The following is a 13,361-nucleotide window of genomic DNA, read 5'->3' on the forward strand; positions in this document are numbered from 1 at the left end:
GAGTAGACTATCAGAACAGGACGGCATCTCAGGACTGGGGTCTAAGGCCTCTTTCACACTTCAGTTTTTTACAATCAGTCACAATCCGCCAGGTTTTGAAAAAAACGGATCCGCAATTTTCTTTTGAGGATCCGTTTTTTTCCCCATTGACTTTCATTATTGGCGGATTGTGACGGATTGCCGTCCGTTGCATCCGTTTTTTTTGCGGATCCGCCAAAAGTTGATGTCCGTCACCATCCTCAAAGATTTCAAAACGGAGCTTGCAACGTTTTTTTCTCTGGCGGATCCTCCAGACACTCATTTAACCCGAAATTCTTTCTGGGTGCCGGACAAAAAAAAAATCTCTCTCTCTCTCTCTAAAACGGATCCGCCATCCGTCCTTTTGACGGATTTTGACTGATGCAAAAAACTGAAGTGTGAAAGAGGCCTTATGAGTGTTTCTTCAGACTACCACCCATCATCACGTGTGCCAAGGACTTGTTGCAACCTGAAATAGGTGAAAGTTTCCATCTTGGATTACTTTTCTGAGGACCCCTTAAATAAGGCAAATAATATGAATAAAATAATAATATAGCAGATAAAGCTGAAAGGATGATTTCTTATTAATAGACAAGACATATCTGTTGGGGGCACTATAAGCAACCTATTATAACTCTGGAGCTGGAGATGTGTGGATCTCCTGGGTGTTGGTCTGTGCTAAGACCTAAAGAACACTATCCTGAGCGGGTGGACCCACTATATGTTGTATGAATTTTATACTTTGTGTTTCCACTTTGTGCCCGAAAAGGCTTTTCTTTTCTTTTGCTGTCCTAAGCGGTTTATGAACTTTAACCCCTTCCTTACTGAGGTGGGTTCCGGCGGTGAGCCCACCTCAAAGCCGCGACATGTCAGCTGTTATGAACAGCTGAAATGTGCCCGCAATAGGCGCGAGCGGAATCGCCGTCCGCCCGCGCCTATTAACTAGTTAATAGTACTAGTAGAGAACCGTGTGCACTACTAAGGAAGGTGCCATAGTAGGATCTCACACCATAAAGTAATAAAAATAAACTAGGCACTCAACTTAAAGATGTATTTTTTTTGTCTCTTAATGTAGTCAAGGCCAAACGTTTCGGCCGCATTTGGCCTTTATCAATTACAAACTATACAGGCGTGTCAGGTATTCGTGGGATATTTAGTGAGGCACACCTCAGTATGGTCACTTTCACAAGAGTATGGGGCGTTAAAAGAGGAAAATCCCCAATGGTAAATAAGCCAGGGGACCTGGATGTGTGCACGTGCCTGGAGAAAGACCCAGTGTCCGCTGCTTGATTTTCCTCTTTTAACGCCCCATACTCTTGTGAAAGTGACCATACTGAGGCGTGCCTCACTAAACATCCACAGGATTCCCACGAATCCCTGACACGCCTGTATAGTTTGTAATTGCTAAAGGCCAAATGCGTCCGAAACGTTTTGCCTTGACTACATTAAAAGGCAAAAAAATACATCTTTAAGTTGAGTGCCTAGTTTATTTTTATTAACTAGTTAAATCCCGCTGTCAAAGCTGACAGCGGGCATTTAAATAGCACTTCCGGCCGCCGGGCCGGAAATGACCTCATCGCCGACCCCCGTCACGTTGCCTGGACAACCACAGGTCTCATAGAGACCTCTATGGTTGTTCCAGGCAGATGGCATTGAGTGCCGCCCAGTGGCCGGCGCTCAAAGCACAGCAGTAAATCTGCTACATATGGCTGATCTGCTCATCGCCCATATGTAGCAGAGCTGATCAGGTTGTGCATGCTTCTAGCCTCCTATGGAGGCTTTTGAAGCATGCCAAAAGTAAAAAAATAAATGTTTAAAAATAAAGAAAATAAAAAAAAATAAAAGTTCAAATCACCCCCCTTTCGCCCCAATCAAAATAAATCAATAAAAAAAATCCCACATCTAATCTATCAATAAAAAAAGCATTAACCCGATCGCTAAACGGCGTAGCGAGAACAAAATTCAAAAGGCCAGAATTACATTTTTTTGGTCGCCACTACATTGCATTAAAATGCAATAACGGGCGATCAAAAGAACGTATTTGCAAAGAAGTGGTATCATTAAAAATGTCAGCCCAGTGCGCAAAAAATAAGCCCGCACCTGACCCCAGATCACAAAATATGGAGACGCTACGGGTCTCAGAAAATTGCGCAATTTTTTATTTTTTTTTTATCAGCAAACTTTGGATTTTTTTTCACTACTTAGATAAAAGAGAACATAGACATGTTTGGTGTCTATGAACTCGTAATGAACTGGAGAATCATAGTGGCAGGTCAGATTTAGCATCTAGTGAATCTAGCAAAAAAGCCAAGCAAAAAACAAGTGTGGGATTGCACTTTTTTTGCAATTTCACCTCACTTGGAATTTTTTTCCCGTTTTCGAGTTCACGACATGGTAAAACCAATGGTGTCGTTTAAAATTACAACTTGTCCCGCAGAAAATAAGCCCTCACATGGCCATATTGACAGAAAAATAAAAAAAAATTATAGCTCTGGAAAGAAGGGGAGCGAAAAACAAAAGCGAAAAATCGAAAACCGCTCCGGGAGTGAAGGGGTTAAATAAAATTGCCTGGACATTTCAGCAATACTACTTGCATTCCCCATAGAAAAATGATGCTGTAGCACCTTTCCTTACACCTCTGCATTCCTGTTCTTTTGCTATTCCTCCTAAACGTACATGAATTAATTGACAATAAGTTGCTACCACTCTCCTTGTTAATGTCGTCAATGCCCTTGTCTAGCCAGTGTCCGAGTACTTAAAAACAGGGATGATAACATCTAGTTTTTAAGTCATACATTTCCTGGAGGAATAACAGGAACTGCAGCTCAGCTCCATTTCTCATCAATATCAGCTGAGCATCAGTTCTTATAAAAAGTATTGAGCTGTGATGTAATCTTATGGATTTGAATATACAAACCGGGTCTGTGCAGTTGCTTGAAATGCCTGATGATTTAGAAAACTGATTGGTTTGGAAACGCATTGCATGTTTTAATAATAATTAAAAAAAAAAAGAAAAAAGATATTTTCTTTTTTGCATTCCTCTGGTTACTCCTATGGCTCTTCTTATCTTTGTTTTTGTTCCTGAACCCCCCAAAATTTCTGCACTGCTTATATCCTGCTGCCACCAGAGATGAACTGTAGATTGGTGATAGTGCTGATTTCCTCAACCCACTGGTCTGATATTGATCATCTATCCTGATGGCTTGTGCCATATTTTCAGTCCGAGTGCGATCTGACAAAACATCTGATCGCACTCGGACCAATGTTATGCTATGGGGCCGTGCACATGTCCGAACTTTTTCATGGACAGTCAGTACGGGACAAAAATTGCAGCATGTCCAAGATGGATAGGATATTCGGATCGCACTCAGTTATGCAAGTCAATGCATTCGTGGAAAACATCGAACAGCACTTGGATGACATCCGATTTTCATAGACTGACAGAGGAATAATGTCTCTATCGTCTCTATCTTCTTCTCACATAAGATATTCGGATCACACTGTGATCATACTGATCAGAGTGTGATTTTCATAATCATCCGATTCTCTCTGATGAGTATGACCATAGCCTGTGGGTAAGTTATCAATACAGTAGGGAAAAAATACCTTTACTTTATGGTAGAGTTTTAGTAAACCTACCATGAAGCAAAGCTCTGTCCTATTTATTTACCTCTCACATCTTTACATCCCCCAAAACTGGATAGAGATCTGTACAATTTTTGCTGTGGTTTTGAGTTGTACTCTGCTGCAATATTCCAGTCCCACACACACTTCTTTCTCCACCACTACATATATTTTAATTTTATGTCAATTCACTATTTCCAAGAAACATCTGCACAGATAATCACAAGACATCTCTTGGGAACCAGCTCAGTGTGAAAACTATCTGACATTACTTAGCACAACAGACTTGTCAACATCAAAGAAAAATTTCTGAAAATATTTTCCAGCTACGAGTGAGTTTCTAATCCATTCTTTATTATACTGAAGAATTGCACAGGTCTACATTTTCCATCTTGAAATATGTATTGTATTACAAAAGATGAATTAGTTAAAAAACTCCTGGACATCAACCCAAGTTCCTTGCACTAGAATCTTCTTAGGTGAGCTGGATATTTTTCTTGTTTCCAATTTTTGGTTTTACAAATGAGTATACTGTATATGTGTCACAGTGAAAGCAATGAACCCAGAACAGCGCTAATGGGTCAAATCTTTCTTGTTGTCACATGGGGGGGTGGCCATGCCAGGTACTTGGCGCTCCAGATTAGTGAAATAGGCACACGGCTGCGGATGTGCAGGGGTTAACCAAAGTTCTACAAGACAGGCACATGGCGGCAGATACAGGTTTCGGAACATATGAGGCGTGATAAGCGAGAGTAGTCAAAGCCTATCCTGTTGTCAGAGCTAGCACAACAGATTTTTCTCCATCCCACTGGGGTGACGTTCCCCAGAGGACCCCAACATCCCACCTCCCTCTAACCTTCATTGTTTTATAAGATGTCTGTATTCTAATCCATGTTATTGGGGACAATCCTCCAGGCCAGTATGTAACACCCGCATACTCACGGATGCGCCCGCTTCAGTTTGCCCTGAGGATGTCTTGGTGGTGAAAAGCATCTTGGCTTTGAAGAACGTGAGAGGCAAATTCTTTCTTCTAGTGGACTGGAGGCAACATGGCCTCAGAATGCGTTTGTGGGAGTTAGAGGAGAGTATTGATGCCTCAATTCTTGGGAGATACTTTATGAACTTGAAGAAGAGGGGGAATAGGGGGTGTACGATAATGCTAGATTCCGGCTTCCCTGCTTATCCCCTCTCCCTACCCCTGGTAGGGATGCCGACATACTCGCCATTCCGGCTGAGTGGTGTTGTCCTTGCTCTCTGCTCTTCTTTCTGCTGCCTCACTCCTCACAGGGCTTCTGGCAGCCTAGCGCGTGTGCGAGTTCCCCAATTCCTAAAGGGACAGCGTGCACACTTTGAAATTGCACCCAGCCAATAGCTGGGAGGCATCAAGCATTTAAGGCATGCTCCCCAGTAGAGAGGTGCCGGTGCAACATTTTCCATTCAGCAGTGCTATGCAACTAGCGAGTTGCCAGGTCGCTGTATCCCGTGTTTCATGGTGGTTCCTGAACCTAAAGCCACATTTGGCGGTCCCTGAACCCTGAAGCCACACCTGGCATTCCCTGGCCCTGAAGCCGCACATGGAGAACCCTGAAACCTGAAGCCGCATCTTGTGGTCTTTCAACCATGAAGCCGCACATAGTGGTCCATAAACCCTGAAGCTGCACCTGGTGGTCCCTGAACCTGAAGCTGCACCTGGTGATCCCTGAACCCTGAAGTCGCACCTGGCGGCCCCTGAACCTGAATCTGCACCTGATGGTCCCTGAACGTGAAATTGCACCTGACAGTCCCTAAACCCTGTAGCCACCCTTGGCTGTCCCCGAACCCTAAAGCTGCACCTGGTGGTACCAAAATCCAGAAGTCGCACCAGCGATACCTGAACCCTGAAGCCGCAGCGACGATAGCTGAATCCTGAAGACACTTTCGCGATACCTGAACCCTGCAGTCGCATTCATGGTACCTGGACTCTGAAACCTTTCCAGAAGTAATGGAAACATTACCAGTGTCTGTCCTGGTTAGCGTTCAGAGTCTGTACTGTCAGAGCCTGTTAAAGTATCTGAATTCAGTCCTCCCAGGGATTCTGTATCAGTATCCATTCTGCCAGATGATTCAGAACCAGTGTTGTATGAACAAAGTCTGCATCTTGTCCTGCCAGTAACTCCGAGCCCATGTCCGTTTCTGCGATCTTGACCCATGGCAGCAGCAGCTGCAGTATCAGGGACTGCCTAGCTAGGAGTGATACCTGGTGGGTACCTGCAGCTCAAGCCTGACCCCACCATCAAGAGCGCAAGTGAAAACCAGGTAGCTGCTTAGTCACGCCAATCCTAGGTGTAAAAGAAGGTGATAATATTCCTGGAACAGGAAAAGTTGCAGGAGGGACCTACAGTATTTGTACGTAACACCTCCAGTCAGGTTCCATTGATGACAGTGTGAGGAAGGGCCAGGACGGTAGTCATGGCAGAGATCAATGGATCTGGCGCGCCCTGGCCTCCCGTCACATGCAAACAGTGTCCATTACTCAGCATACCTGTTGCTTCACTTTCTGCACCATTGGGGTCTCCTCTACGTTGCTGGAGGCTCCCTCTGTCTGGTTTTGCACAAATTGAGACACAGTCCATTTCAACTTTTAAACGCACACTTTACTGGTCTTCATACACAGCACATCCATATTCATCACAGCATCAACATCAGATTTAGCATAGTGCATCTCTTCCTCTTTCCCTGTACTTCTCTCCTGGCTATACAGCATGTTCCCGGGTCGGACCGTATCATACGGTTCCTCAGCGTCCGCTCTGTTCAAAATCTCTGCACTTGGGGGTTCCCTCAGCCGTTTTGCCCCAGACCTGAGGGCATCAGCCCATGCGATGATCTGCCACATGATGAGCGACCTGCCCATCTAAACTGCTGTGACTTCTCCTGCAGTTCCAATTACCACTACTGCTGTCAATGTTGTCTTTGCTGCTGTTCTGACTCACTGACTCTGGATGGCTGGGCTCCATTACTTCAATGTTACAGGGTCACTGCATTGTCCCTGTATAGCCTGGGCTCTAAGCCCACTTGAGCTGTCTGGGTGCTCTCTCCCTACTCCCTTACTTCAGGAAATGTTCCTCACTTACACCCAGTGACTCCTCCTATCTTAACTATTTACAGTCCTGTATTATGCATGCTAAAATGCCCCCTCTAGTGGGCTAATGGAACTACTGCACTTTCTCTACAGCAAAATGCAATATACAGTAGTATACATTGTGTAAAAGTACAATTAGTAGCAATAAAGAACATAACCTTATTTACACATTTAAACATACGGAATCAAGTCGTGCACGAGGCATAAGCAAGTACTGTACCCCCTTACAACAGCGTAGTGAGTTTTGGCGCCAAAGGGGAGAGCAATCTAGACGTGCTCAGTAGGAGATGCTGCAGCTGGAGTGACAGGCCTGATCAAGAAGTGTGTCAGTGGGCTTCTGTCCGATTCCAGGCAGGACCCCAGTGTTCATCAGTATTTTTCACTGATGGATAGAGAATTAAATAAATTGCAAAGCTTCTGCTATACTTTGCAAAGTCAAACATGGAGATCACACAGATGCCATCAGTTTGTCACGGACACATAGAATTCATATTTGTCCTTGTCATCCGTGCTGCTGGGAAAAGGGACATGACTTTCGATCTCCCGCCAGGGAAGTGGGGATACTCAGTACCGAGCCGGTAATTAAAGGGGATATGTCATGGCAGCGGTGACCCGGTCCATGGCCCTGGGCATCCAATAAAAGGGATATTTACAAGGGAGATAAAGTTTATAAAGAGTTTGTGATAAAGTGTTCGAGATGCCACCTGTGGTTTCTGGTCAGAGGTGACTAGTGCTGCAGAGCAGATCCTCTGGGACTAATGGTAATGCAGCAGAGTTGGTACAGCTCTCCACAGGAAGAGCTTTGTCCCAGGGCAGTTGTGATAGAAAAGATGTTGAAATTGGTGATGATAGATGTAGCAGAGATTCAGAAGACTCAACAGAGTGCAGTTTCCTTTACCTTTTACTGAGCTGTGCAGGTACAATTCAGGGTTTAGGTTACAGATGGTACTGGAGTCGGTCAGCCTGTAAGCAATTTGGGTATCTCCTTATTCAGGTGGGTTGTGAGGCCTCCTTTCTAGCACTATTCTCTGAGGTACTTGCTGCTGTAAACTCTTCAAATTCCTCTCTCTGTCTGCTACTTAGGTAGAACTCCACTCACATGACAGGCAACTGTAGCCTGCTTCAGGTATGGCTCCTATCTGGCGTCTCCGGCTCACATGTGCTGCTGTGTCATCAAGTACCAGTTGGGGACAGAGGATCGGCAGTCTTTTGTCCTCCGGATTTTGCTGCTGGTGCTTTAGTACCCACACAGCCTCGGGCTCTGGGGCCCGGTCTCTAGCGCTCAAGCCTGGGGGTGAAATTAGCTATAGCTCCTGTCCCCCAGCTTCTTTCCACATGTCCTGTCTCAACCCTGTTCAGGCACTAACTCTCACTATCTTCCTCCTCCTGACCAGAGAGAGCAGCTCCCATCAAGTTAGGTTTAGAGCTCCATCTGATGGCCTGGAGAAGGAACTGCATTGTATGCTTCTTTGCTTCCAGGCATGACATCACTCCCCCCTGGAGGGAGGCAAGGCCACTGTGGCAACCGAACTCCTGGGGTGCCACAACTTCATGTGGTTTATACAGACTGTAGTGGTTTGTACTCACTCAGCTATGGTTGAGGTAGGCACAGGAAGCAGTATTGCTGAAATGTCCAGGCAAGTTTATTTAACCTTCATAAACCGCTCAGGACAGCAAAACAAAAGAATATCCTTTTCCGGCACAAAGCGAAAGCACAAAGTAAAAAGTTCATAACATATAGTGGGTCCATCCACTCAGGATAGTGTTCTTTTAGCCTTAGCACAGACCAACACACAGGAGATCCACATATCTCCAGTTCCAGACCCTGAATGAGACACTCGGTCTCCATTTTTCCTGCAAAACCACGCCCATGGGGTGGGGATATGTGAGCAGTCATTCCCACCCATCTCTTATGACTGCTCGTAAAACCTGGCCCTGAAATGGCCTAATAACTCTCCCAATGCTATATGTGCTGGAGCATGCTTCCGAGCTCATCTCACATCACCGCAGCTAATAACCACGATGACACATATCTCCCCTTAAGGACCCATCCGGCAGCCATCTTACAGGACACATGGTCCTTGTAAAAACAGACGTGAGCAGCCCCATAGGTTATGAGTTTGGGTGGGTTCTGTGAAAACAGCAGATAACACACGGACGTGTGAAGGAGGCCTAACACAATGTGGAAATATCATTTATTCTGTTTTGTAAAAAAGAAGAAACACATACTTTATTCAGAGAATTCCTGATTTGTGCAGTAAAAAATGAGCCGGTCTTTAACTTTCAAGGTAACAAGTTGCATATTTAGCCTTTTTATTCTATGTAAGCTTCACAGAAATAACAACATACAGTATCTATATTAATACATATTTAAAGGATAGTGCAACTTACTATAAATACCTAAAATGTAAGCACCTTTGAATAGACACTAATTCATGAAAAAATAAAGTGGAAAAAATCCCAAATGATGAGTCAGGGCCTACTCTATGTCTATAAACCTATAAGGGTTGATGCTGATGCTTTTCTTTAAGTTTCCAGGGAAATATGGCTATGTTCACATAGAGTGTTGTAAAGCATTCAAAAACTATGAGTTTTTCAAGCAGAAACCATTTCAGTACAGGAAATATATATATCTTTGTACTGTGTTAGCCAGTAGATAGAAAAATATTCAGGATTGAGAGTCCTCAGTAGTTGATACCTTTTAATGGCTAACTGAAAAGATGGTAACACATTGCAAGCTTTCGAGACTACTCAGGTCTCTTCATCAGGCTAGACTAATACAAAATCTGAAGTCACATATTTATGCACAATACAGCCTAGAAAAAATGCAATAGATAAGACAAGTGACGTGAAGCAGATCTATCAATATGGGAGAGGGAGAAACATAAATATAAACATTGGACCAGTTCATAGATAAGGAGTCCGGATGTTTTATGGTCCTCTGATTGGGGTCTAGTTCTGTGTTGTGATGCCCCCACAAGGTTTTAAAAGGAAATTCCTTAATTGATGTAAAAAGACATAAGTCCATGCGACACATTCATTCCAGCACTGAGTGTCAAAGTTCGTCATAAATTTGTACTCCCAAACTCGTCTCTCTCTCTGAGAATTGAAGTTACCTTTCAATACCAATAATTTCATATCCACGTTGCTGTGATCAGCGATACAGAAATGTTTTGCCACAGGTAGATCCATTCTTTTTTCTCTTATTGTGTGACGATGAGCATTCATCCTTGTTCTAAGCTTTTGCCCTGTCTCCCCCACATACAGACCCCCAGTTGGACATTTAGTACAAATAATTAAGTACACCACATTAGATGTAATGCAGGTGAAAGTACCTGGGATCTTGTAGTCCTGATCTGAGTTGGGGATCTTTATCTTGTCCATGGTCATTATAAATGGACAGGTTTTACATTTTTTCTGGTTGCAAGGAAAGGTTCCTGCAGCTGTTGGAGAGGACAGGGAGCTTCTGACAATAATGCTTCTTAAATTTGGGGGCTGCCTAAAACACAGCAGTGGGGGGGTCTGGAAAAATGGATTTTAATCGGGCATCTTTTTGTAGTAAAGGTTGTAATTTCCGTGCAGCTCCCATTAGCACCTCCAGATTTGGGTTGTAGGTGACTACTACAGGCACTCGGTTATTTTCTTCTTTAGCTTTGTAATGTAGCAGGTGATTCCTTGACATTCTGGTGGCTCTTGTAATTTGGTTTTCAATTGTTCTTGGATGGTAACCCTGATTCAAAAAGGTCTTTTTGAGGCGACCAAGGTGTTTGTCTCTATCCATATCAACTACTGAGGACTCTCAATCCTGAATATTTTTCAAACCATTTCAGAAAACTCTTTTTGGGCAGATTTGGAGGAGTCTTTGAAGAGTTTTGGAAGGGTATTTAGCAGCCTTTTGGGCAATGCTAAGTTTGGAAAGATTTCTTTGAGGTTATAGCTCAATGAAGTGAAATGCACTTTTTTTCCACCAGATGTGTTTAAAAACCTCTTCAGAAAAAAAAGCAAAGTGGATTTTCAAAAGAAATGAATTGGAAAAGTTTTCAAAGAAATTTCACAGCAGTTCTTGAGGAGAATTTTAGAGAGGATCCATTGCAAAAAAAAATCTTAGTGTGAACATACAGTATGTTATATAGAAGTTACAGCCAAGGAAAACCCAAAAGTCATTATCTCAGTAAATTAGAATAATAAACAACAAACACCTGGAAAGGCTTCCTAAGCATTTAAAAAGGTCCATAAGGCTATGTGCCCACGTTAGCGTTTTTAAACGCTCAGGAAAAGGATCCCCTTTCCCAGAAAATGCGCGTCTTTTTCCGCGCGTTTTTTGCGCGATTTCTGATGCGTTTTTGACGCTTTTTTTGACACGCAATTTCTGGGATCCTTGGGGATGGCTAAAAACGCTGAGCAATGCGGGAATTAATGAGCATGCTGCGTTTTTAGCCGCTAAGCGATTCCTGAGCGGTTAAAAACGCATGCATTGGCACAAAAAGCCAAAAACGCATGCTAATTAATTAGAAGCATCTTGTAAGCGTTTCTGCAGCGTCTGAGCCGGCACAAACGCTGCGGAAACGCATACAAAAACGCAACGTGGGCACACAGCCTTAGTCTGTTTCAGTAGGCTTCACAATCATGGGGAAGTCTGCTGACTTGACAGATGTCCAGAAGGTGACACATTCCACAAGGAGGGTAAGCAACAAAACGTCATTGCTAAAGAAGCTGGCTGTTCACAGAGTGCTGTATCCAAGCATATTAATGGAAAGTTGAGTGGAAGGAAAAAGTGTGGTAGAAAAAGGTTCACAAGCAACCGGGATAACCGCAGCCTTGAAAGGATTGTTAACAAAAGGCCACTAAAAAATTTGGGAGAGATTCACAAGGAGTGGACTGCTGCTAGAGTCATTGCTTCAAGAGCCACCACACACAGACGTATCCAGGACATGGGCTACAAGTGTTGCATTCCTTGTGTCAAGCACCTGTATATGAGGTGTAAAGCTTTAGTAGCACCTGGGAATTGGCACCTGGCAGCCAAACACCATAGTGAAAACTGAATATTACATTTGTGACTACTGAGGTGAAGAAGTGACTGCAGTGGTCAGGTAACTAATGGATGTAATGCCATCTCTTCCAGTACTAGCTAGAACCATAGAAACGACTGTGTTGCCACATAAGGGTTCAAAAGATAAGTAATACCCATTTCTTTAAAGGGCCTGTCACACTAAGCGATATCTCTAGCAATATCGCTATAACTAGTGACGTTATAGCGATATTGCTAGCGATATCGCTGTGTCTGATACTTACCTATGACCCGTTCCCCTGCTGGTTATCGCTGATCGCGCGAGAATGTCCTGGACTGTTTCTCATCATCAGCTTCCTGCGGCGCTTCCTGTGGAGAGACGAGAGACGAGCGACGAGCGTGGAGCCGGGCGGGAGGACGTCAGGATCGCCTGGTGTGACAGGTAAGTAGGGACCCCCGACCCCAGCGATTGTCGCTGGTGAGATCTGCCTGTGTGGCAGCTCACTAGCGACCACTTAGCGATGTACCAGCGATCCTGACCGCGTCATATCACTGGTCGGGATCGCTGGTGCATCGCTAAGTGTGACAGTACCTTTAGTGTAGATTATTCCCTGCTATTTGGTCATTGGCAAAAAAATCCCAGCAGGCCTCTTTAAAATGTCCAGGTTGCCTAATCTCCTTTGCATTTGCAAAACGATCCTTGGCCAAAGATAACTGTATTTTTTCCATTTTAGAGTCATGGATCATTTGAGTCAGAGGCAGCAGCTGGATTTCCCACCGGTCAGCAGCAGAATGCCGCAGGAATGAGCTTCTACACAGGAGCATAAGTAGGAGCGAAGATTGCTTTTGCAACTTGACTGTACAAAAGTCACTGAGGGAACGAATCTAGTAGAAAACAATTCAATTAGTAATTAATTTTAATCATTACAATCAGTAACATAAAATAATCGGTCAGGCTGTTTAACCTGCTTGTCACATTATCATGTTATTTGATGTACACCGAACAATGCTAAAGTTAGCTGAATAATCAGTGTGTGTTGTGCTTTCCTTTCAATGTCAGCCTGTAATGCTTACTTTCCATTAAGAAGTATCTAATTCCAGCAGCCATTATGGGTAGCTATGGGGCTACCATTGGTCACAGAGTCACTCAGTCTTTACAGTCTTGAGAAACACTTTGTCATTGCCCACCTTCCACTCTTTGTGAATCCTCCATTTAGGACTCTCTTAGAAATGACTGTAATGTTGTAAACTTATGGTAGCTTACAACTGAAAAGCTACAAAATGGGGTTTAACATTACATTTTTTTAGAGTTACGACCAATGTAACTGCAAGAGCTGATATCCAGCATTTCGATACCGTGACTTCATCATAAAACACAAATAAAATATTAGAAAATGGGAGTTTCACAACAACTAGAGAGAAATAGGTTGAGTTTACTGTCACAGTAGCATATCTATTATTAAATGGGTTGGGATTTTAACATTGATGGTGTATCCTTAGGATAGGTCATCAATATCTAGGGTGCGACCCCCTACATTCCCACCGATCAGTTGTTACCGAAGTCAGCAGCCAAAACGGCTCAGTTATGGAGCT

Source organism: Dendrobates tinctorius, unplaced genomic scaffold, assembly GCF_039654945.1.
Source record: "Dendrobates tinctorius isolate UK_male_01 unplaced genomic scaffold, ASM3965494v1 ptg000203l, whole genome shotgun sequence".
Lineage (NCBI taxonomy): Eukaryota > Metazoa > Chordata > Amphibia > Anura > Dendrobatidae > Dendrobates > Dendrobates tinctorius.